This window comes from Thrips palmi, unplaced genomic scaffold (assembly GCF_012932325.1).
Source record: "Thrips palmi isolate BJ-2018 unplaced genomic scaffold, TpBJ-2018v1 HiC_scaffold_19, whole genome shotgun sequence".
NCBI lineage: Eukaryota > Metazoa > Arthropoda > Insecta > Thysanoptera > Thripidae > Thrips > Thrips palmi.
Window position 1 is genome coordinate 2,329,476 of NW_023144628.1, and position 24,371 is coordinate 2,353,846.

At 62.9% G+C, this 24,371-nt stretch overlaps 1 protein-coding gene across 7 annotated transcripts in view; it reads left to right on the forward strand.

Moving 5' to 3' along the window:
* LOC117645970 (disintegrin and metalloproteinase domain-containing protein unc-71) overlaps positions 1–24,371 on the forward strand; it is a 174,578-nt gene that overhangs the window by 15,886 nt on the left and 134,321 nt on the right. For all 7 annotated transcript variants that reach the window (XM_034386544.1, XM_034386545.1, XM_034386549.1 and 4 more), the window contains exon 3: positions 4,571–4,662. The gene's annotated coding sequence lies outside the window, so the exon portion shown is untranslated. The remainder of the gene's footprint in view (positions 1–4,570; positions 4,663–24,371) is intronic.

Sequence of the window (24,371 nt, forward strand, 5' to 3'; positions counted from 1 at the left end):
CGCTGCCGCTCTGCGCTGCCGCTCTGCGCTGCCGCTCTGCGCTGCCGCTCTGCGCTGCCGCTCTGCGCTGCCGCTCTGCGCTGCCGCTCTGCGCTGCCCCCCTCTGCGCTGCCGCTCTGCGCTGCCGCTCTGCGCTGCCGCTCTGCGCTGCCGCTCTGCGCTGCCGCTCTGCGCTGCCGCTCTGCGCTGCCGCTCTGCGCTGCCGCTCTGCGCTGCCGCTCTGCGCTGCCGCTCTGCGCTGCCGCTCTGCGCTGCCGCTCTGCGCTGCCGCTCTGCGCTGCCGCTCTGCGCTGCCGCTCTGCGCTGCCGCTCTGCGCTGCCGCTCTGCGCTGCCGCTCTGCGCTGCCGCTCTGCGCTGCCGCTCTGCGCTGCCGCTCTGCGCTGCCGCTCTGCGCTGCCGCTCTGCGCTGCCGCTCTGCGCTGCCGCTCTGCGCTGCCGCTCTGCGCTGCCGCTCTGCGCTGCCGCTCTGCGCTGCCGCTCTGCGCTGCCGCTCTGCGCTGCCGCTCTGCGCTGCCGCTCTGCGCTGCCGCTCTGCGCTGCCGCTCTGCGCTGCCGCTCTGCGCTGCCGCTCTGCGCTGCCGCTCTGCGCTGCCGCTCTGCGCTGCCGCTCTGCGCTGCCGCTCTGCGCTGCCGCTCTGCGCTGCCGCTCTGCGCTGCCGCTCTGCGCTGCCGCTCTGCGCTGCCGCTCTGCGCTGCCGCTCTGCGCTGCCGCTCTGCGCTGCCGCTCTGCGCTGCCGCTCTGCGCTGCCGCTCTGCGCTGCCGCTCTGCGCTGCGCTCGCGCTGCCGCTCTGCGCTGCCGCTCTGCGCTGCCGCTCTGCGCTGCCGCTCTGCGCTGCCGCTCTGCGTGCGCTGCGCGCGCTCTGCGCTGCCGCTCTGCGCTGCCGCTCTGCGCTGCCGCTCTGCGCTGCCGCTCTGCCGCTCTGCGCTGCCGCTCTGCGCTGCCGCTCTGCGCTGCCGCTCTGCGCTGCCGCTCTGCGCTGCCGCTCTGCGCTGCCGCTCTGCGCTGCGCTGGCTGCGCTCTGCGCTGCCGCTCTGCGCTGCCGCTCTGCGCTGCCGCTCTGCGCTGCCGCTCTGCGCTGCCGCTCTGCGCTGCCGCTCTGCGCTGCCGCTCTGCGCTGCCGCTCTGCGCTGCCGCCCGAGTACCCAAGACGCGGGACGCCCCGCTGCGAGGCTGCCAAAGGAGTCCAAATTGCACGCGCAGCCCACCCGCGTTTTCGCAAAGGGAAAAAGGAAATGATGAATAAATAATGACTCCGCGGAGCGGGAACCCCAGTGGTGCGTAAACGTTTACGGACCCGTTAGTTGGTTCGGACGGAAATAATAATAACGGAAAAAAGATGTAATCCCCTCCTTGTTATGTGGGAGATTAATTGCAGGGGATCAGCAACAAAAATAAGGAAAAAATTATCCAGAGATGCACCGCGCCACTTATGATGTTAATTAGCGTCAATCTTGGGTCTGGCGGGGGCAGGGCGGGGGCAGGGCGCGCTGGGGCACGCTGGAGCCACTCGGCACCCCCCACCCTCCAGCGCGATGCCGTGGCGTGGACGGCAGTAATCAAGCATCAAATTAAACGGCAGTCTTAGCGGTGCGGGGCCTCTGTGTGTGAGAGGTGGGGGGAGGCAGACGGGCAGACCGACTGCGGAGGCACAGAGGCATCCCTGCCGGGGCATAAGAAGGCGGGCGTGACACGCCGGGGGGCCGCCAAACAAGCTGATTGGCTGATGAGGCTCTGGTTGCCCCTGGCAACGCGGGAGATGTGGCCCGTGGCTCCCCGAGGCTGCCCGTGGCTCCCCGAGGCTGCCCGTGGCCCGCGAACGGTTGTCGAGGGATTTTCGTCGACGAAACGTCCCGTCCCGTCGAGCGGGGTAGAAGATTACACGCCCTTTTTTATGTCGAGCATGATCCGTGCCCAGACGGCTCCACTCTAGAACGTGGCGCTCGAATCTTGCCTCGTCCCTCCCCCCTCTCCCCCTTTTCCTCGTCCCTCTGCTTCTTGTTGCTGTAAATGTCGTGCCGTGGGCCGCGGTGCGTCTTTTTGTTCCAATATCAAGGCCACCCAGTGATTACCGGTTTGATGGGGCAGGCCCTGGATTGAAAGGGGAGTGAGTCAGCTGTGTGTGTGTGTGAGGGGGGGGGGCGTGCGTGCGGAGGGCGGGGCTTTAATTTGGCCGTCTACATTCTCAGATTGAGGCACAGCTGCCGCTCCCATTTTAATATGTGCTCGCGAATATGTGTCAAAAGGCTGAGGCGGGGCGCGGGCCGGGGGGGGGGGGGGCTGTCCGTAAATGCATCGCTGCCACAATGTAACAGTAATTGGGTCCGCACCCTCCACTTCTTCCTCGTTGCTTGTTAGCCTATTTTTTCCCCATATTTTTGTTGCTGTCTTGTTTTTGGGCCGCTGTAGGCGCGGCGGGGTGCGGTGTGGTGGGAATGCCACCAATGCGGGAGGAGCGGGGAGCGCGGCAAGCACGCCGCCAAAGTTGACGTCAAGGTGAAGTCGCGCGAGAAATGTTTATGAATTTTCATAAAGTTTAACGGCGAGTTTGGCCCGGTTCGGGCGAGAGCTCTCGCTAGCGAGTGGCCGTGTTCATAGTGGCGGAAAGACCGAGGACGAGGACCGGGAGGAGGAGCGGCAAATGGAAATATCTGGCGGGGGAGGCCGGGGGTGCAGGCTGCCGCCCGGTCAGCGCGAACCGCGCCATGACAGTGTAGTCGCGCCTGTTGCTGACGTGTCGGACGCATTCCAGGAACGGAAATGAACATTCATGCGCCTTTATCATTGTTTGAATGGACTTTCGCGAAAACGAGACTGAGGGGCGGGAAAGTCGCCCCCTCCCAGCGCGTCAAGTGATTTCAGTTGTTTTTGCAACAATCCTCCCCGTCTTGGCAAAGCAGTTTGCGTCCGCGCCTTCATGAATAGAGAGAGAGGGAGAGGGATGGAACCTGCGGGTTGCATTTGAATGCCAGAATAAGGCGACTAATCTCGCCACCTCAAAACTTGACGTTCCTCGTCCGGCACGAGCGCCCAAGTCGCTTTTTTCCGCCGCTTGAATTTTAGTGACATTGCTGTCGGGCCGCAACTGTCGCCGTTTCTAGTTCTCGTTCCGCTCCGCTAATTTAATATCTCACCCTGTCGCTGACACGACGGGCGACGGCCAGGGGCGAGCTGAGGGAGTGGGGGAGGGGGAGGGGGGGGGTGTACTCTTTGATCTCGGAGCTGTCTCCGCCAAGGACTTATTCCCCGGCGCGAATTTCCTAGCCATTAACTGTCCTTGGACCACTTTCCTCTCTGTGCCGACAAAAGTGCACGGGACGCGGTGCGGACGTGGCCGGGCTTTGAATGGCAAAGAGCGGCTCGCCGTGCCAGCCGTGCCGTGCCAGCCGTGCCGTGCCCTGCTGCCCCCAGTGGAGCCACAGCGGGGCCTCGATCCCCAAGTCAGGTGCTCAAAGAGGTAACGACCTGGCCCCTTCAAAACCCGCCTCTGAGTGTGTGTGCGTGTGTGTGTGTAATGTATGTGTCTGCATGCATGTATGTGTGTGCATGTGCGTCCTCCATCTGCCAAGTTGTGCGGCTTTGTGCTTGAGCTCGCTCCTTCCAAGCGCGCCCTCGCGGGGACTCAGAGGGACTCGCTTCTCCTCACAGGACTGGACCAAAATGATGTTCCGTTATCCAAACGCGACCCCTGCAGGGCCCCGCCTCTCCTCGTCCGGAATCCGGGAACCCGCGGCGCACTCTGATTTTTCGCTACTTGTTTTTATTTTTTCATCATTTCTTCCGGTCTGTCTGACTGTCACTGGAGCGTTCCCCGTCTGCTCGCTCGTTTGCCGCGCTGCAGCAACAGTGGCGCGCGCACCCCGCCGCGCCACCGCCCTCCAGTGCAGCAGAGCCAGCCCCGTTACTGTGATTGTTATTGGACTTTGCCAAGTGCGGACACTTTTGCAGGAATGGTCCATAAAAACGGTGAAAATCGCTGTAGCGCCAATTTGGGGCTTTTGTCCCGCTTCGGTCTGTTTATGGTCGTCATTTGCCTGGTGGCCTGGCGCCGCCGCGCGCCGCGGTGGCCTGCATCGGGCGCCTTGCACGGAGGTGCCCCCCCTCTCTCTCTCTCTGTCGCACTCCATAGCGTCATGCACTCGGTTCTCCCAGGGAAGCTTTCAGCCAGGGAGGTCAACAAAGGAAACGTTTTTTAGGAATGTGTTGATTATTTTAATGGATATGAACGTCAGGTAGAACCGTCAGTTCAACCAGGGAAGGGAGTTTTGAAGCTCCTTCTGGTATTTTCGGAGAAAAAAAATTTTTAAAAGATATTTTTTAAAATTATACCTGCCGGAAACTAACTGAGTAGAAACATCAGAGGTTTTAGAATTTTACAAAGATCGGAGGCAATATTTTTATTTTTGCACAAGTTTGTTGGGAATTTTTAATATTTTTTGTAGCTGATGGTGTTTTGATTCTGAAACTAAATTCTACCGTCTTTTATGTTTTTCGGTTTGGTGTCACTTGCTCTTGTTTCCCCCGTGAGGGGTCTGGCCCGCCCTGGATGTAATCGGTGGCTGTGTTGCAGGTGAGGACGAGCGGGTCTCCAGACGGTGCTACTGATCGCTAGGATGGGCGGAGCGCGGCGAACCGCAATAGCTGTCTACCTGCGGGCCACAGGTGAGTCTTCGATTGCTGCCCTTCTGCGTCGCTCTGCGTCCACCCTCCGTGTCACGCTCTGTCTCTCTCGCGCCCATGGGGTGTTCCGTTGATGTGCGAGAGAGGCAGAGCGACAAAAGCGACTCTCGAAGCGACTCTGGGAATGAGTCTGGTGCCGGGCCAGCGGGCCATCGACCGGAGCCAGCGCCCGGAGGCCTGCCGTGCCGGAGCCGAGCCCGAGCCACGGACGTGCGAACGAAAAATACGGTCGCGCCGTTAATCCGTGCTCACTGGAGGCAGACAGCCCGGAAGTCCGGGGCCCTGGTTCGTCTAATGAGAAAAGGGGGGGAGGGGGCGGTGAAATAAAAGTTGTTTGGCGAGGGCGAGGGGAGCCTTGAAAGGAAACGCGAGGCTGGGCGGCGGTGCGTCGGGCGGTGTGTCGGGCGGTGCGTCGGGCGGTGTGTCGGGCGGTGCGTCGGGCGGTGTGTCGGGCGGTGTGTCGGGCGGTGCGTCGGGCGGTGTGTCGGGCGGTGTGTCGGGCGGTGTGTCGGGCGGTGCGTCGGGCGGTGCGTCGGGCGGTGTGTCGGGCGGTGTGTCGGGCGGTGTGTCGGGCGGTGTGTCGGGCGGTGTGTCGGGCGGTGTGTCGGGCGGTGTGTCGGGCGGTGTGTCGGGCGGTGGCGTCGGGCGGTGTGTCGGGCGGTGTGTCGGGCGGTGCGTCGGGCGGTGCGTCGGGCGGTGCGTCGGGCGGTGTGTCGGGCGGTGTGTCGGGCGGTGTGTCGGGCGGTGTGTCGGGCGGTGCGTCGGGCGGTGCGTCGGGCGGTGCGTCGGGCGGTGTGTCGGGCGGTGTGTCGGGCGGTGTGTCGGGCGGTGTGTCGGGCGGTGTGTCGGGCGGTGTGTCGGGCGGTGTGTCGGGCGGTGTGTCGGGCGGTGGTCGGGCGGTGTGTCGGGCGGTGTGTCGGGCGGTGCGTCGGGCGGTGCGTCGGGCGGTGCGTCGGGCGTGTGCGTCGGGCGGTGTGTCGGGCGGTGTGTCGGGCGGTGTGTCGGGCGGTGCGTCGGGCGGTGCGTCGGGCGGTGCGTCGGGCGGTGCGTCGGGCGGTGCGTCGGGCGGTGCGTCGGGCGGTGCGTCGGGCGGTGCGTCGGGCGGTGTGTCGGGCGGTGTGTCGGGCGGTGTGTCGGGCGGTGTGTCGGGCGGTGCGTCGGGCGGTGTGTCGGGCGGTGTGTCGGGCGGTGCGTCGGGCGGGTGTGTCGGGCGGGTGTGTCGGGCGGTGCGTCGGGCGGTGTGTCGGGCGGTGTGTCGGGCGGTGCGTCGGGCGGTGCGTCGGGCGGTGTGTCGGGCGGTGCGTCGGGCGGTGCGTCGGGCGGTGTGTCGGGCGGTGCGTCACGGCGGTTTCGCCCCTTTTTCATTTGTCGCTCGAGGGTTTCGCTCGGCTGCAGAAAGTCGTGCCGAGTGGGGCAACTTCTCGATGTCATTGACTCGCCGTGAATGTCGCTGAGGAAGCGCTGCTGTTTGACGGGGGCCGCGGAGGCGGGGCGCGCGGCCCGGCGTGTGCGGCAGTCCTGGCTCGAGTCCTGGCGGAGATGAGCGCCAGGACCAACTGGGGGAAACAGCACTTGTCTGGATCGCCGCCGAGGTCCGGGTCCCGGGGGAGGGGTGAGGAAAGGGGGGCGAGTGTTTGGCGGCAAGTTTTGCCGATTCATCACTGGTCACTATCCTCCGCCGTCGTGTTTCCAGGGCGGTTGTTTTCTTTTTAAGCCGGTAGGCGGCGCTGGCGGCGCTAGCGGGTGCCTCGCCAAGTTGCCGACATCGGCGCCGCCACGCCCACGGCCTCGGCCGCCTCGGCCACGGCTCAGAGCCGCCACCGCCGCCACCGCCGGCCGAAGACAGAGCTGCTATCCAAAGTTTTCCCCCACCGCGGGCACCGCGTAGGGTCGGTACTTCAGCAGTGTATGAGCTGCCCCCCGCTATCGATTGCACACCTTTCCTCGTCGCCCCTTTTTTTCCCCCTCCGTTACTTTCTTTGTACTTGTTAAACTTGTAAACCGGGCGAAGCTTCATTCAATAGCGGGGCGGGAAAAGTGTTAGAAAGAGATAAAGAAGTTGCCTGGGCCAAGCAAGCCGTGTCCGAGGCCGTGTCCCCGGCCCCGCCCCGGCCCCGCCCTGCCGGATTCGGGGCGCCGATACGCCTCTAGCCTCTCGCCGGGCCCCGCCCCGCCTCGCCGCCCCGCCTAGCCTCGCCGCCTCGCTACCTGCCAAACTTGCCCGGTTATCTCTTGGACCCATTGCTTCCACATTTCCACCTCCTCCTTTCGGCGCCGCGCTGTCCGCGCATCCATCTTCCGCGGACTCTTTGGGGAGCTTCTAGTGGCGCAGATACACTCCGGCCGACGCCGCTGCCGCCAGGGCCGCCTCCGAGTCTGGGCGCATCCTTTGATAAGGCCCTCTAAAATACAGTGCCCCAGTACCTATCTGGACGCTATCGCGCGCACTCCCACACACGTGCTATCTCTTCCGCGCTGCGCCGCGCCCGCTCGCGTGTGTGAGAGTGAGCGAGTGAGTGCCAGGAGCCCCTCCTCGACAATCCAGACGGTAATTATGAGACGAGCTCCTCGCTGATAATCTCGGCGCGGCGCACTCGCTCGCTCTCACTAATTTGTTGCACAGAACTTGGTCCCTCGTGCTGAAGAGAGAGAGAGGGAAAGAAAGCGAAAAAAAAAAAACAAGCGAGGCGAATAAAAACTAGTTGTATATAAAGGCAGCGCGCAGCAGGAGACACGCGACGGAGTGAGGGAGCGAGAGAGATAGCCCGAGAGCGGCGAGAGAGAGGGAAGACTGCGGCTTATGCGCGGCGAGCACCACCGTGGTCTCGTGACCATAGCTTTCGCGCGCTCGCTTCCTGTTCCGTCGTTTTTGTCGTTTTTTTGGTCGCTTTATTTTCATTATTTCTATGAAACACGCGTCATTCCGAGGTGGTTTTACGATGATGCCGTCCATATAGTTGCAATCATTTTATTCGCCCCGCCGAGTCGCGCGGGCGAGGCGAAGCAGCGGACCCCGCGTCGCGCAAAGCGACGCAAAGCGACGCAAAGCGACGCAAAGCGACGCAAAGCGACGCAAAGCGACGCAAAGCGACGGTGGGTGGCGTGGCGTGCCGTCGCGAATATGTTGACTGTTCCGCTTGGCCGTTACGATACGTGCGCCAGGCTCGCGGCTCTCTCTCTCTCTCTCTCTCTCTCTCTCTCTCTCTCTCTCTCTCTCTCTCTCTCTCTCTCTCTCTCCCTCCCGGCCCATGTACCCGGATGAATGACGAGGTCCTTATTTACCCGAAGGAATTGCGCGTCACGTGTCGCGGCCGTCGCGGCGGCTGCTTTCAATTTTTCAAAATATGGGCCGGGCGCGCGGAAGGCGGTGAAGGCGCCGTCGAATGTCATAACTCTCGCCATGAATGGAACATAAAAGGGTGCCATGTATTTTATGAGACGCGATGGATTGTGTTCCTGGGCCGGGCTGGTTGGGCCTGGTGGCAGCGCCCCGAACCCGGACGAAGCGAGAGCGAGAGAGCGGAGGGGGAGAGAGAGAGAGCCCGATGAATTTGTGTCGTGAGAAGCGGCCATCTTATATCAATATTTTCGGGGCGGCGCCGTTCGTTCGCCACGGCCCGGCTTTTATCTAGGGCTTATTTCCCGGCGCGTTTTGAGTGGTGGCGCCCCCCGCCGCGCCCCACCCCGCCGCCCCGCGTCGACGCCCTCGACACACTGACAAATCTCTGCCTGCATAGTCCGGGCCATGCGAGACGAGCCTCGCCGCACGCAAGTGGGCCACCGCTGTGGCGTCCGCACCCAAGCCGTCATCGCCGAGGTGCGGCAGTGGTGTCGCCTCGCGGCCGCTCCAGCCGCTCCTCCACCAGCCGCTCCTCCACCAGCCCGAGGGGGTAACCACTCGCGTAATACCCTGTACACAAAAACCGTGTAATACGCGTAATACACGTGATCGTAATACCATTTTTGGGTCAAATGTGCCAAATTTGGGCATTTTAGGGCCGTAATACACGTGTAATACACCCGTAATACAGCGTAATACCGAGTAGTCTGTACACGATTTCTTGAAGTGTTTACCCCCTCGCACCAGCCGCTCCTCCACCAGCCGCTCCTCCACCAGCCGCTCCTCCACCAGCCGCTCCTCCAGCCCCTCCTCCACCAGCCGCTCCTCCAGCCCCTCCTCCACCAGCCGCTCCTCCAGCCGCTCCACCAGCCGCTCCTCCAGCCGCTCCAGGCGAAAAGGCTCCCGAGCTATAACCAGGGCTGCGTCGGGCACGTCTCTATCCGGGCCGTCTCGCGTCTGGCCGCCCGGCAGCGCCACTCCGCCGAGCAGCGCCCCGCGCCGCCCCACGCCGCCCCACGCCGCCCCCGGGGGACCTAAACGGATTTTCATAAAACTCTACTTTTGCCATTCCAAAGCATGCGCTCGCTCGCGTACCCCGCCATTCAGGAAGTCCCTCCCTGGCTTCCGCGTCCTCCAGTCCCCCCTTCGCTTCCCCCCCCCCCCCCCCTTCGCCTCCCCCTTCGCCCTGGTCCCTTTGCCACCCCGAGTCGTTTTGAACTTCCCGCTCGTGGCCGTCCCCCTGCAGGGCGCCGTCCCTCACCTCGCGGTGGAGCAAAGAGGGCGTGTCGGCCCGCGCGCGCAGTGTGTGTGTAGGTGTGTGTGTGTGATGTGTCTCCAGCGGGCGGGCGGCTCTAGTTTTATGTTCCCACCTGCGATCCGTCTTGTCTTGGCGCCCCCCATTTCGGCATTGGGATCCCGTGTGACACACACACTCCCACACACACACACTGTTGCTCCGCGTACGCCTCTCACTATCTCTCTCCTTTATCTTCGCGATCTGTCGCCATGCGTTTTAATTTCCTTGAAAATAAACAAAATGTAGCTGTGGTTTTTGCTTTAGTCTGTTGTGGTCCAAGGTATTTCAAGTCGAAGTCTGATGCGTCTTGGCAGGGCGGTCGGTCGAAGCGCCCGCAATCGGTGGCATAGGCAACCCGCTGGGCGCGCGGGCGCGGCGGGCTGGCGGCGTCGGCCTGTCTGGCGGCCGGGCGGCGACGCCGACCCGGCTCGTGTCTACATTACCGCTCGTAACGTGTCTTTTTCCGCTCTCTCTCACGCACACACGCGCATGAACACACACACGGACACGCACACACTCGCACGCGGAGGGGCGGCGCACGTCGCACGCCATAAAGCAGAAAGAGGCGAGCGTCGCAGAGGCGGGGGGATAAAAAAAGGAGTCATCTGGGGAAATTTATGGTAAGACTGTTAATGGATTAAACCTTAAGACACCCCCTCCGGCCCCTCTCCCCGGGGCCCAGCCGCCCCGCCCCGCCCCGCCCCGCCCCGCCTGGCCGTGGCGGGTCTTTGCGAAGGGTCCGCAAAGGCGGCCCGCGCGAGGGGGGTTTACTGGAACGAGGTGGTTTGTCCCTGGTTATGCGCGCTCAGTCTTGAGGGGGTTGAGCTAAGAGGGAGGGGCTCGCCTCGGTTGGGCCGCCGGGCTGGCGGATCGAGCAGGGGCTGCAAAAGACAACAGTGCTCCGAGATTACATAACGCCGCGGGCCCCGTCCCGCGCCGTCCCGCGCCGTCCCCGGGGCCAGGCCGCGCCGGGCCGCTCGGGCCAAGCGAGAGGGACGGATGAATTTTAAACCGGGTGAGGCCCTGCCTGCGCCCTGCGCGAGGCTAGGTGGCGCCCGTTAGACGCTCGCGATTATTTCGACTCCAGGGAGGCACCCTGGCCGAGACCCTGGCCACGGCCTGGCTGTGCTCCTGGCTTAGCCGGGTCGCGGCCTGCCCTTCGGCCACCCGATCCGTTCCCGTGTCGCCACCCTTTTTGCTCCCTTTTAATATCGAGGCTCGGCGACGGCCCGCTCGGGGCCCCCAATGCGTTATGCGAGTGCCTACTTCCGGTGCCTACTTCCGGCCGGCTGGCTTCCGGCGCCAAAATTATGCGTCCATTTCCCCTTCCGCCCCCTCCGCTTTTTCGGCGGCGGCAGGTCGCGGTCGCGAGTCCACGGCCGGCCTTTGGTGGCCGCGCAGTGCGTGTCACTGCGGGGGTCCACTCACGCCGTCCCCCCCCCCCCCCGCCCGCGCTCAAGTTTGCCTCCCAAATGTATATTGCGAATTATCGAGATCGAAGAGCGCCCGCGGCGACGGCGAGGGCGCGGCGAGGAGCGCGTTTAAAGGAAGCAGAGCTTGTTCGTTACGGTCTGCAAACAGATCGGCCGCCCCGCGCCCCCTCGCTCGTCCCGGCCCGGCCCACATAGCTCCGCGAATACTTTGCTCAAGAAATGCGCCGACATATTTTCCTCCAAACTGACTGGGCTCGTCTCGTGTGCGTTCCTCTCGACTTGATTTTTCGGGGCGGCCTGGGCGGCCTTGCGCGCCGTTTCGGGGCTGTTTCGGGGGCGTCGGAAGGGGGGGGGGGTTCCACTTGATCCGCGCTGGCGGCGCTGGCGTGGCTCCAGCAACCTCTGCTGCGAGGCGTCATTCAAGGCGTGTTTTCGGATCATGGAAAAGAGTTTTCAGGCGGTTCGGAAACCGATGGGGTCGGGGGAAGAAGCGCGCCCTGAGTAGAGTGTGAGTGTGTGGCACACTGTGTGCCAAGCGCGCGGCCTTGGCGCGGGCGGGGGGTCTCGGCCGGCGCGGCGCCGGGGTCTTGAGGGCCTTGGCCGTCCACGCCGATCCTTAACGGTCGAGGCCGCCGTCGTCGTCGCTTTGATCGAGGGGCACACCGCCCCGGCCGACAGTCGTCCCCGAGAATGATAATAAAACGTGACGGATTCGGGGACGTCTTTAGCCGGGCTGGCGGCCTCGGCCCTCGTAAAGCACGGCCCGGATGGCCTCCGCCGCGCCGCCCAGCGCCACGCCTGCGCCACGCCTGCGCCACGCCTGCGCGAGGCCCGGCATTAGTGTCGCCATGCCGTCTCTCTCTCTGTCTGTCTGTCTGTCTGTCTGTCTGTCTGTCTGTCTGTCTGTCTGTCTCTCTCTCTCTCTCTCTCTCTCTCTCTCTCTCTCTCTCTCTCTCCTCTCTCTCTCTCTCTCTCTCTCTCTCTCAGCGCTCCAGGACCAAGCATTCTCTCTGTCTCCCTCTGGATCGTAGGTTGGCGGCATTGACAAAAGCCGCGGCGTATTCCGACCGGAATGATGGCATCACTGATTCATCGCGCACGCTCGCGGCACGCACGCGGCCATGCCGCGCGTTAAAAATGCACGCGCGGGCCGTGACGCACGACCGAGCGGGATCACGTCCGTGTGCCGCCCCGCGCCTCCCCGCGCCGGGAGGGGAGGCTTCATCTCCGCGGCGTTGCGGGCCTTGCGGGCGTTGCTGCGGCGATGCCGGGATGTCGGGTATCGCTCACTGACACGCAAGCCAGCCTCGCCAGCCGCGTCAGCCGCGCCCACGCGGCACGCCCACCCGGCGCCGTTTTTCTCTTACTTATTTATTTTTCCCCTTACTTATTTACACGCCGCGCGCGTCGTTTGCGCCTGATTGGCCGGGCGTCTAGCGCCGTACACTCTACAAAAAATGTCCTGTCAACGCCGTTAATTTATTACCAATGTTTGCTGTTATGCAATTCACGGCGTTTGCTGTGAACTAGCTGACGGCGTTCACTGTGATCTCGGTTACAGTGTTCACTGTGATCTGGCCACAGTAAACGCCGTGAATTCGAGCCTGATTTGCAGTAATTCGGTGCTCAGCGGCGTCAAACTCACAGTGTTTACTGGAGACCAGATCACAGTGAACACCGCGAACAAGATCACAGTGAATCCCGTGAGCAGATCACAGTAAACGCTGTGAATTGACCTACAGTGAAAACTGGTAATAAATTAACGGCATTTACAGGACATTTTTGGTAGAGTGTATTTGCCTCGTCCGTTTTCGGAAGGCGGAGGCGGAGCGCCGCCAAGCGGAGCCAAGACCGCCGAGGATGGCCGGGCGCGCGGGACACGGCACTCTAAAAAAAATAAAGGAGTTTTCAGCAGACGACACCTTTACCTCTGCAACTTTTCCTCTTCCTCTAGCAGCCAGATCCGCGTCTCCAAGACGTGTAATGGACGTCTGTTTGGAGTGTGCAACCGGTGCTCCCTGATTCCCTTTGCGCGCTCGACGGGCGGCGCTCGACGGCACGCGGGGCCTTGTTATGTGTTTTGCGGGACTATCAAATATGAAACGTACCGCTTCACGCTCGCTGATCCCGGAGGCGGCGCACGCAAAAACGGGGGCACGGGGCGCTGTTGTCACAAAGGAACGGGGTGGGAGGGGAGAGAGAGAGAGGAGGAGGAGGAGGAGGAGGAGGAGGGGGAGGAGGAGGAGGAGGAGGAGGAGGAGGAGGAGGAGGAGGAGGAGGAGGAGGAGGAGAAGGAAGACCGGGCGCACTAAAAATAACGAAATAAACAAAGAAAGCACACTAAACAAATTAAAAAGGAAGGGGAGGCTCCCCCCCGCGGCTGTATTTTTTGTCAAAGCGTCTCCCACTTTAATTTCCCCCTCCGGGTGAGCGTGTGCAGCAATGCAGTTGGCAGCGGCTGCGTGGCCGCGCTTTTTGCCAGTGTACCACACTGCTTGCCAAGGGGTGTTGTGTGTGTGTGCGTGTGTGTGTGCGCGCGCGCGCGCGCGTGTGTGTGTGTGTGTATTATTGGGTCATCCGGCACAACAATTAATGGGTCTACTCAGGCATGCAGCACTTGGTCGCCATGCAGCGGTCCCTGGTGCAGCCCGGATCCCCGCTCTCCTATCTTGTCCCCCCTCCCCCTCTCTGCCTCTCCCCCTGCCCCCCGTCCGCAACGCATCTCATCCTCTCCTGCAAGGGTCTCTCCATGACCGCCTTGCGCCTTATAATTGCATGTAGCTTTGCTGGGGTGGCTGTGGTGGTGGTGGCCCACTGGTGGGGGACCGGATAGCTTCGTGACACACGGGGTGAGAAAGGGGCGTCGCCAGGGGGGCGCGGGCGAGGAGGGGCCGGGGGATGTGGGTCATAAAACCTTCATGTGCAGACCGCTGGGACACACGACTGCAGGTCCAGCAAGGAAATTCCTAGAAGAGACAGCCGGGCGGGCCTCGCCGGCAGAGCGGCAGGGCGGTAGGCCGGAGGAGGTAACGCTTGCTTTTTGCGCCCCAGCGGTGCCGCACAATGGAAGGCAGGCGGGCAGCCGTGTGTGGCGGCGAAGCGGCCCAGGGTGATTAGCGAGAGCTTCTTGTTTTTGCTGATTTTGTTTTCGTTCTTTTTGTTTTCGGGGCCCGCCGGTCATGAAACCGCCATTTGGTGAGTAATTCGAAATTTGCAAATCCCGGTAGGGACGGGCCGCCGCCTCCTCCCCAGCAGGTGATGCGGCGCGGCTGGGGTCCGGCCAGTGTGCCTGGCCAGAGTCGGACATTAGGTGGGCTTCAGGCGAACCGCACGGCCCGGCCGGCACGGCACGGCACGGCACGGCACGGCACGGCACGGCACGGCACGGCCCGGCGCGGCACGGCACGGCACGGCACGGCCGGCGCGGCACGGCACGGCACGGCACGGCACGGCACGGCACGGCACGGCACGGCCCCACCATCCGTATCACCAGCCAACCGGCCACCATAATTGCCCCATTATTCCAGATTCACAGGTTGTTTTTCTGGCGCCCCTTTTTCCCGAGTGCGTGCTGCAGCGGGGCGCGCGGGGCGAGCGGGGCGAGCGGGGCCCCACTTTGCCCTTCAATCAGGCCGTATCTGCCGGGGTACTTTTTCCCCCTCGCTGTTGATATACGGCGAGTTACTTACTTCGATATTATACTCGTCCGATAGCGCGCCGACAGGCCGGCCGGCCCCGCCCACCCCGACGAGGGGGCGCCCAGAGGCAGGCGACCCGAACGGTTCCCACTTTTTGCCCTCCCCGCGCGGCGATGTTAAGCTTTGTATACAGAAAAGATCCAACGGGAAAAAATAAAACAAAAAGCGGCGCAGCGCCTCGACGTCGTCGTCGCCATGGCGGCGCTCGGCGGTCACTTCGCTCGCGCCATCGCCGACCACCACGACGTGGTGCACCGGGACTGCATTCGCGCGCCGCCAGCGCCATGGCGCTAGAACGCCCCGACGACGACGACGACATTAACATCAACAACAACAACAACAACAAAATCCCCTTTTAACATGTAGTTCGGCGCTCCCCCGCCTGACAGCTCGTGAGCCCGGCCCCGACCCCTCGCTGCCGTGCCCCAGTTCAATTTGGAAACAGCGCTCAAAAATCTGGAGGAATGGCAGCGAGCAGGCAGGCAGCAGCGGGTCCGCGGCGGTCCATGGCGGGACTCGGCGAAAACAAGGGAACAAGGGGAGGGGGCGTCAAGGGCACCCGGGCCATTAGCACGGCAGAAAAACAAAAATGGGGTGGGGGGGGGGAGGGGGGATGCAGCAGGGAATACAACGAGAACGGAAAATGAGATGAAATGAAGCCGTGATAAACGGCAGGTGGGGGAGAGTGGGCGGCCGGCCCCGCCGCGCGGCGCGTTGTCGGAGTGCCGGAATTTGAGCCGCCACCAGTTTTCTGATGGATAATTCATACGAAATATACCCGAGAAGTTTGCGCCAAAGTTATGACATCGTGTGTGTGCGCGCGCGCGTGCGCGTGTGTGTGTGAGAGAGCTTGCCCCAGGCGCTCGCAGGCCCGCGCGCTGTGTCCGGAATAACTGTTGTACACATGGGAATGGATGCGGTCTATTTGCGCAGACAGAGAGTACTCTGCACTGAGAGTACTCTGTACGCAATTACGCGCCTCGGATGCAAAAACGGCGCAAAATATTTCAGGCGAGCAATCTCGGGAGTGGCGGTGCGGCGTGGCGCGGCGTGGTGGGCTGGAGGAGGAGGAGGAGGAGGAGGAGGTGCTTGGCCTCGCTCTGCTGCTCGATATTCGCTCCTTGTTCTCCTGCAGGCTCTCCTCTCCACTCGCGACGTGGCCGCGGCGCGCTGCGGTTTTTGGCGGTGGCCCGCCGCTCGCGGGCGCCGGTGGAGTCTTCCTTCGTGTTGACTGTGGAGTTAATGAAGGCCCTGTCCATGACTGATCGCGGTGCCGGTGTGCGCGTGTCGGTGCGTCCGTGTGCGCGTGTGTGCGTGCCAGGTGAGAGTGGGGGAGGTGATATCCTCTCGGCGCGCTGTTTGCTGTGTTTGCTCGTTTTCCTCAAGGGTCCTTCTTTACTTTCCTACCCTGCTGCCGGCCGCCTGATTCCAAACAGTGCTTTGTCGCTCTGTCTCTCGCACCGCTGCGGGCGCCACTTGAGAGGGAGAGGGACAGAGCGGCGAGGGCCCTGCGCGGAATCGGGTCGTGCCGCCAGCGCCGTCTGGCGGCGGTCGGCCGCACTAGGACAGTAAAAGTGTGCCATAAACGGCCGCCCGGCCGCCACGCCACAATGAGGGTGAGCACGTTCTGCTGGCATTATAGAGGCGGCCTGATTGATGCGGGTGGGCCGGGGCGGGCGGACAGAAGACAGACAGACAGACCTGTGCCGTGCGACCGCCGCCAGGCAGGACCGCCCAGGAGCAACTCGTTGACCTTGCCCGTCGTCCCGGCCGTCCGAAATGAGTGCTGGCCGTGCAACTTTTTGCCGACACCCCCTGGGCTGGGAGTCCATTACAATTTCATGACTTCTTCTCCTCGATGAGGGTCTTTGACTGCTGGAGCGTGGCCGAACCCCCTGAGGCTTGCCCTGAGGCTTGCCCTGAGGCTTGCCCTGAGGCCCCGGGGAAGGTCATGAGGTCAATTAACCCGGAGGAAACAATATCGCAGACCTTCCTTCGATATTCCGCGCTCCGGGATTGATTTTTCCTTCAAGTTGTTCTGCTTCATCTTTGCTGGCGTCTGCCGCGAAGGCTGAGGGCTGAAGCCCCCCTAGCCCTGTCGGAGCCCTAGCGGCGCAGCCTGTGCGTCGACCCGCGGTGGCGGTGAAGGCCTCGCCACGCCGTGCCGGCGGTGGCGGTTCCTTTGAGATGACACTCGAACCTCAATACATGCCGTGACATTCGAAAAGGATTCTTCTTCTCTTGCGGCCTCGCCCCGCCGCGCACCCCGTTTCATGTATAGAATCGGTCTCCCGAATGGAATGCGTCTTTGGAACGCGCGCGCGTCATTTGACGGGGTCGTGAAAGTAGAGGAAATTTCTTTCGCCGTTATCTATCTGGGTGGGACGCGCCACATACGTTTCTTCTATTATTATTATTATTATTATTATTATTATTATTATTATTATTATTATTATTATTATTATTATTATTATTATTATTATTATTATTATTATTATTATTATTATTATTATTATTATTATTATTATTATTATTATTATTATTATTATTATTATTATTATTATTATTATTATCATCATCATCATCATTATTATTGTGGTTGTTGTTGTTGTTCGTGGCGTTGTTAAGCAGTGCTATTCAATGCGGCGGCGCGATCTTCGTTGACTCCCGCTTTCTAATTCAAATTAGCCGCCTGGCCGATAATTTATGTCTGGGCGCACCTTCCCTTCCGTCGCGTCATATTTACACCGGGGAGGCCGCCGCTCTATTTTTACCTCGGCAGAGAAAAGAAAACAGGACAAGGAGGGCCGCGCTCCTGGAGAGGAAGAGAGCGCGAGGGACAGTGAGAGAGAGAGAAAGAGAGAGTGGGAGCGAGGGGGTGAAAAACGGGGCAAACTTGGCGAGGGTATAAAGTAAAAGGTGCTTCGTCGACTGCAGGGCGTGGCGTGGCGTGGGCTTAGAGCCAGCTTAAAAGGGGTATGTTACACACACACACACACACACACACACACACACAGCCCTAGACAGAGAGAAGGGCCCGACGGAAGCGCCTTGCGTTGCCCTTTTGAAAAGCACGCGCTAATCTCACTGGGGAGGGTGAGCGGTTTTTGTAAAAATGACAGCGCTGTGACAAAAGCATTACAGTACGTAATATACACGCTGCTCTCTCGTCTCCGACCCAAAAGAGGGAGGCAGACAGAGCAGAAGAAGAGAGAGAGGGGGGGACTGCGAGGAGTAGATCCATTCGAGGAACAAACGTGTTTTGGTTTGAGGAAGTCGTTCGTTACCTCCTGGCCGCTGCCTCCGCCTCTCCCGCAGTTCACCTCGGCCGACAAGAAGTCGTCCACGGCGTGCTCGGGAACTCGGGTGCTTTCTACTCCCACCCTCTTCCCCCCAACCCCTTTCCGGACACAAGTTTGCCGCTGCACTCGAATCAATTTGTCTCTGTTTGCGCATTGCGATGCATTACTGGCACCGAGGCTCTTAGCGAAATGAGTCGCGAAGGGCGCGCGTGGGGTCAGACACTGTAAGCTGCTGCAGAAATCCTTTTTTTAAGGTTGTCGGGAAGTGGGTCTGAATGCGTCTTTCGACAGGGGTGACGCGTAGCGATGTCCAGATTGGCTGGATTGGGCGGATAAGGTCTCGAAGGGAGGAGGGAGGCCAAACCGAGTCGAACATTGCGAACCTTGGCTCCATTTTCTGAATCAGTCTGGAACGTTTTCGGCGACCACGCCCGCCATTGCCGGCCCCGCCACTGCCGGCCCCGCCCCGCCCGCTCCCGCCCCGCCCCGCCCCGCCCCGCCCCGCCCCGCCCCGCCCCGCCACGCCACGTCGAGCCGCCGTCGCCATCCCGCCAAGATCAAAGCCCGGCAACTTCGGCGCTCGTGCCGCCAACTTGGACGTTTGATGTTATTTCGAAAAAAAAATAATTAATTAACTCGCGAAGGCAGGGGGTGCGAGAAAAGGCACGTGCTTTTGTTCGGCGCGCTCGGAATTTAAATTATTGCGTGTGTGCGGGTGTGAGTGTGTCTGTGTGTGTGAAGCAGTGGACGCGCGTTGTACCGCTGCGGCGCGGAAACATTCCCGGAATCGACACCAAGCTGCTTGATGAAAGCATTTGGCCTGCTTCGGAGCGCTTCGGAGCGCTTCGGAGCGCTTCGGAGCGAAAGGCTAATAACAATAATAGTCCCCGGACGCGGGCGTCGGCCACCCGGCGACGTCGCCTCCTTCATTAAATCATTGGAGTGCGGCGCTGCGCCGTGCCGCGCCGTGCCGCGCCCGGCAGACAAGGTGGACGTGCCTCCGCCGTCATCATCGTCATTGTCGTCGTGGAGGCCGCCGTCGTCTTGGCGTCATTATCGCGTCGCGCTTTATCCGTCATGACCGGAATATTCATGACGTGGCCTGCGCCCGTCCCCCCTCCACCTCCCGGCCGACCCCTACTGCCTCCAAGTCCGGCGACCGCAAGAGGAGAGTCCCGCCCTAATTTTAAATACAGTGTGTACTCTGAGGAGCGCGGCGGCGGGCCTTTCCCGGCCTCGGCCCCAGCCCGGCCTCGGCCTCGGCGGCGGCATGGGGGCGCCAGCGTGGGCGGCGTCAGCGGCCGCGTCAGCAGCGGGACACGCAAGGAGCGCCAGGCCCGCCAGGCCCGCCAGGCCCCTCCGCAAGGACGCACTTGAGGGAGAGCGAGAGGCCGGCCCAGTGCAGGCCCCAGCCGCGCTGGCCCAGGGCCGCCCAGGGCCGCCCAGGGCCGCCGCAACCAGGGCTGCCACTCTTCCGTCACAGCTGCCAACTTTGGAAATCACAAGGGAACCAGCACACCACACAGTCCGGGGCCCTGCTCGCCGCCGCTCGCCGCCGCTCGCCGCACACAGCGGAGGCCGGAGGGGGGGAGGCCCTTTTGGGCTGTTTGTGCGGTGAGGGCAAGTCACCGCAGCAGCCCGGGCGTGCGGGCCTGTGCCGGGCCAGGGCTGGTGAGGGCGCGCACTGCTCTGTCTGACCTCGTCCCTGCTGGTGGCCATCACTTCCTGCCCGCTTGTCGGATGTTTTAACCCCGTCTGCGTTTTTGAATCCGTTGGCGGTGTCCGCGGGCGGACGGCGGACGACGGCGACCCCGGTGCGACGCCGCCAACACGACCAAAGTCGCGCCCCGAGGACTGTTTGCTCGATCCGCTCCGTCCACTCCATCCTGCCCCTGCGCGTGCCATGTGGGCGTTGGCATGCGTACTCAGAGCAAGAAGAAGACTCTCTGTTTTTCCCGCGCGTCCCCCGAAATCGTTACTTCACGCGTATAATCACCGCTGTCCCTGTTTATTGGCAGAGTGCTCGGGATTTAGTCGCGACCATTTTTCGATGCCGGCTGCCGCTTCTCTCCGTCCCTCTCTTTCTATTTATCGGCAGGTTGTCTCTTTTCATTTTGCCTGTCGCGCTTTGTCATGCTCATCGCCATCTCCATTTTTTTTTATTCACGGCGTGTGCGTGCGTGCGCGCGCCGCGGGTGTGTTTGTGTGTGCGTGCGTGTGCGACGCCGTGCGTGTGATTGTGTGCGTGCGTGTTGAGCCCGCTCGGCACTGCCGGCTCTGCCGCATTCCGACGCAAGCTACTTCCCCGCGCCGTCTCTCTCAAAGTGGACGACGACGACAACATTCCTGTTTGCGTATACGCCCCTCCCTGTGTGTGTGCGTGCGTGTGCGTGCGTGTGTGACGAGGCATCGTCGCGTCTGCGTTCCGCCACTTTTGTGCCCGAGTGTTCCTCAGTGGCTCTGCCGAGGGCTCTGCCTCCGCCCGCCAGTGGCCCACCCCGCCTCGGCTGCTTCCCTCCCCGCTGCTTGCGGTACGCTTGCAGTGGGGTTGGCGGCGGTACTCGACTCTCGGAATGGGAGACCACTCGAGAGATAATTGGATTATCGAATCGGGGCCCCGTTGAATATCTCGTCCGAAACCTGCCCCCGCCGGTGAGACGCGCGACGTGGCTTTTTGGTCAAAGCCGGGCAAAGCCGAAGTAAGGAGCTTGCGACTGGCGGCCGGCGCGCCCCGTGTGTGTCTGGGCTGGGACTGGGTCGCAACGGCGGGGTCCGCACGGCACGGCACGGCTCGGCACGGCACGGCCGCGTCCAAGCAGAGCGACGCCAGTCGAAGGGGTCGGGATGCAGCGGGGGAGGGGAGGGGAGGGCGGATGATTGAATATTTCGCTTCCTCCCCGGTCGGCAGATTCGGGCGGTGCAGTGCCACGGCGCTGGCACGCTGGCAGGGCCGAGGCAGGGAGATAAGAATAAGGAATAGGAGCGAGTCCGATACAGACGGGGCGGCCGGGGCGACCGGTGGGGGGGGGGGGGGGGGGCGTCGGTGAGCGGGGGAGACTCCATTAATGAGAGGGGAACAGCCCTGCACAGGTATCAGCGAAAAAGGGGAGAGGAAAAACTGCGGTGCGGTTTGTTTTTTCTGGTGGTCTTGGCGGCGCCGCGCGCGGCCGCGCGGAGCGCCTCGTCGGTAGGCAGCCTCCTGCACGCCGTGCAGCGGTGTGCTGCGGGCCGGCCTACCCTCGGCATGACAGGCGCCGTGGCGCGGCGGGGCGCGGCGGGGCGCGGCGGGGCGCGGCGGGGCGCGGCGGGGCGCGGCGGGGTGCGGCGGGGCCTCCAGGGCCGCCTCGCCGCCGTGGTGAAGAAGTGCGGAAACATCGTGGCGCGGCCGGTGGGGACACGCAGCGCGCAGCGCCTGGGACCGCGGAGTACACTTTTGCATGGAGATTGGACGCGGTGCGCCGCACCCACTTGGCTGCCGCTGCTCTGCGGCAGCGCGCCCCGCCCCGCCCCGCCCCGCCCCGCCCCGCCCCGCGTCTCCCCATTTGCCACACCTTCCCACGGGGCCCGGCCGCCCCCGTGGTATGGCAGCGTGAAATCACGCGCCGACCAGAAAGAAACAAGAAAAGAAAGGAGAGAAATAAAAAAGGCAGTAAATTGGTGTCCGGAGCGGAGGGGGTGCACGCAAGCCTCCTCCAGGGGGAGCGCGACAGCGACAACGTGGCGAGCAGCGCGTGATATTTTATTGTATTCTGCAAATCCTCCTCAACGTACTCGCCTCTCTCTCTCTCTGCGTCGCTGTCTTTCTCTCTTTCTCGCCTGGCGTTCCGTTCTTTCTCTCTTGTTGTGCTCATTAGCTCAGTCTGCTTGCTGGGCTGTGTGCGCCTGAATGGTGACGGGCGTGTCTGGACCCTGCCGAGGCGGTGCCGTCCGGGCGGGGCGGGGCGGAACGGGGCGGAACGGGGCGGGGCGGGGCGGGGCGGCCGCTCTCCCAAGGATGTTCCTCTTTGCGTGTCAGCTGTACTCCTGGCTGTGGGTCGGTGGGTGGCAGGCCACTGGCAGCCTAGCCTGCCTGGACCACTTTCTTTCCCTCGGCCCGCCCACCCCGCCTCCTCGTGTTCTCCGTCTTTTTCCCCTTTTTTTCTGGCGTCCTCTCCGCCAGTTAGGAAAAGAATCTGAGAGTTGAACGCGTGAACGCGACGGCGAGGGGCGGGCGGTGAACGATGTGGTGGCCTTCGTTGCGGCTGGTGCTGTGACGCGTCTCCCCCTCCCCGCACCGCCCTGCGTCGTCCTGCCTCGTGAAATTACTCGGAAAATTAGCTGAAGCGAATGAACAAAACGCTGCTTGGTAATGCGCTGTGCTGTCTGCCTGCCTGCCTGTCCGTCCGTCCCTCTGGTCGCCGCGGCCGAATGAACGTCCTTTTTGACGTGCCCAGCCTGCTGCACCTGTTGACGGGCCGACGGACCGACGGATGAGGGATGCGATTGTAATGGCCGCCTCGATCGTCATGACGGTGATGGCGATGCCAGGCGATGCAGGTGGAGGAGGCGCGAGGGATGCAGGGCGCGGCCCGCGCGGCGCGGCGTTGCCTGGCAACGGAATGAGGGAGGGAGAGAGCGAGAGAGAGAGGGCCCGGAGGGCTCGCACCGCACACTGCTCACCAATCGATCAGGCGGACAGCTACACCCACCCCACCGCGCCCCGCCCCGCCCCGCCCCGCCGCGCTGTGTGTCACTGTTTCTTCTCACTTCCTGCTGGGTCCTGCTTGCTTATTTGCTCTTCGAGATTGCTCTCCGCATCCCACTGCACCTACCATTCCGCCTTTGTTTCGTTCCACGTAGTCCCTCGCTACTCCATGCCGCCCGTCGCGGGAGAATATCTGCGAGGTGAAACGTTCCGTCTCGTCCAAATGACGAGAAATGAAAAACAAGCCGCACGACGACGACGGAACGGAATCCGAGACGTGCTTCTCTCCGTATTTCCCGTCCCGCTGCCGTTTTATTTCGCATCGCCGTTGCTTTAATGCACCGCTTTCAATCTTGTGGACAGCGGTGGCGAGGGGCCGAGCGAGGGGCCGAGGATCGCCGAGGGCCGAGGGGGTGGAATAGTGATGCTGGCCGGCCATGTAAGGCGAGCCGGGCCTCCCCGGGGACGCCGAGGAGGCCGTCGTCGTGGTGCCCGCCGCCAGCCTTCTGTTGACACTTTGACCCAATTACCAGCGGGCCGAGCGGAGCGGGCGGGGCAACTGGTGGACGAGTGTTGGCAGTGTCGGCGCTCCGCCTCGCAGCAGGCCTTGCCGGCGACCTTGCCGGCGACCTTGCCGAAGGAAAGCCCTCGTCAGCGACGGATCGCTGGAGCGGTGACGGAGTCGTGTTGAGACCAAAGTGGCGTGTCGGAGCGCGGTCCCACAGTGTCGCTGCGGCGCGGCGGCGAGGCGACGCGTAGTGGGGCGTGCAGTGCAAGCCGTCGCCGTGTTATGGCCGGCTAACTTTGGGCCATTGTGCAGCGAGGAGGCGAGGGGCGCGGCGTCCTCGAGATGCAATCCCGGCGGGCACTGCCACGCCACTGCCACGCCACTGCCACGCCACTGCCACGACACTGCCACGCCACTGCGGCAACGCGCGCCGCGCTCGCCAGCAGTAAAAGCCCAGTGTTATGACGAAGCCGCAGGACCGCTGGGCCGCGGGGGCAGCGCCACTCGGAGGGAGAGTCGCAGTCGATGCGCCGGCCGAAGGTGGCGGTGGCGAGCGAGGACGGCCAGGGCCTTTACGATTGATAGAAACGGCGGGGTCTTGTTCTCGACGCGCGCTGCTGTGGGGTGGGGCGGGGCGGGGCGGGGCGGGGCCATCGGGCAGCGATCCCCGGCGCGTTGTTTTGCGTTTTATTGCGCGGGTCATTAACGGGGCGCTGTAAACATTCGAGAATGGTGATTAAGGCCGGCGCTTTACTGGAAGAAACACGGCCAGGTGAGCGGCGGGGCGGGGCACCATCTGGACGCCATCGCCGCGCCATCTGGCGGCGTTGACGCGCCGCGTCCCGCCCTCTGATTTTAAGGCGGCGCGCTGCAGGTGCTGCAGGTGGGGCGGCCGTTCCGCTTCGCCGTGAAAAAAGGAAAGTGCGGGAAAGGCCCGGATTATCCAGCAGGCGAGGCGGTGCCGGTTGAACGGCCGCCGGAAACGGTCCCGGGGAAAACCGGATTCGGAGAGTGTGCCCGCACCGTGTGAAGGGCGGCGGCGCGCGCGTTTTGCGACGCGGAACGCAGAGGGCTTTGGCAGAGAGAGACGGGGCGTGCCGTTCCGGCGCGCACCGCACGTATGTATATGGCGTGTTGCAGGATTGCCTGCTTAACTACTCCTTGGTCCCGGCCACCGCCACGGCCACCACCACGGCCTCGGCAGCCCGGCCGCAGACCGACCGCACCTTTAGTACCCTCTGTACTGCCGGCGGGCTGGCGGGGCTGGCGGCCAGCCCGAGCTGGCAGACGGCTAATGCCCGCAGACCTCATGACTATGAAGAGCGCCCGAGGCCGCGCGCCCTGGGGCCTCTCGGCCAGCGCACGGCCCAGCGGCCTCGCCCGCGGCCTCGCAGACCTCATCGGTGTAATGGATTGGCCGCGGTAAGAA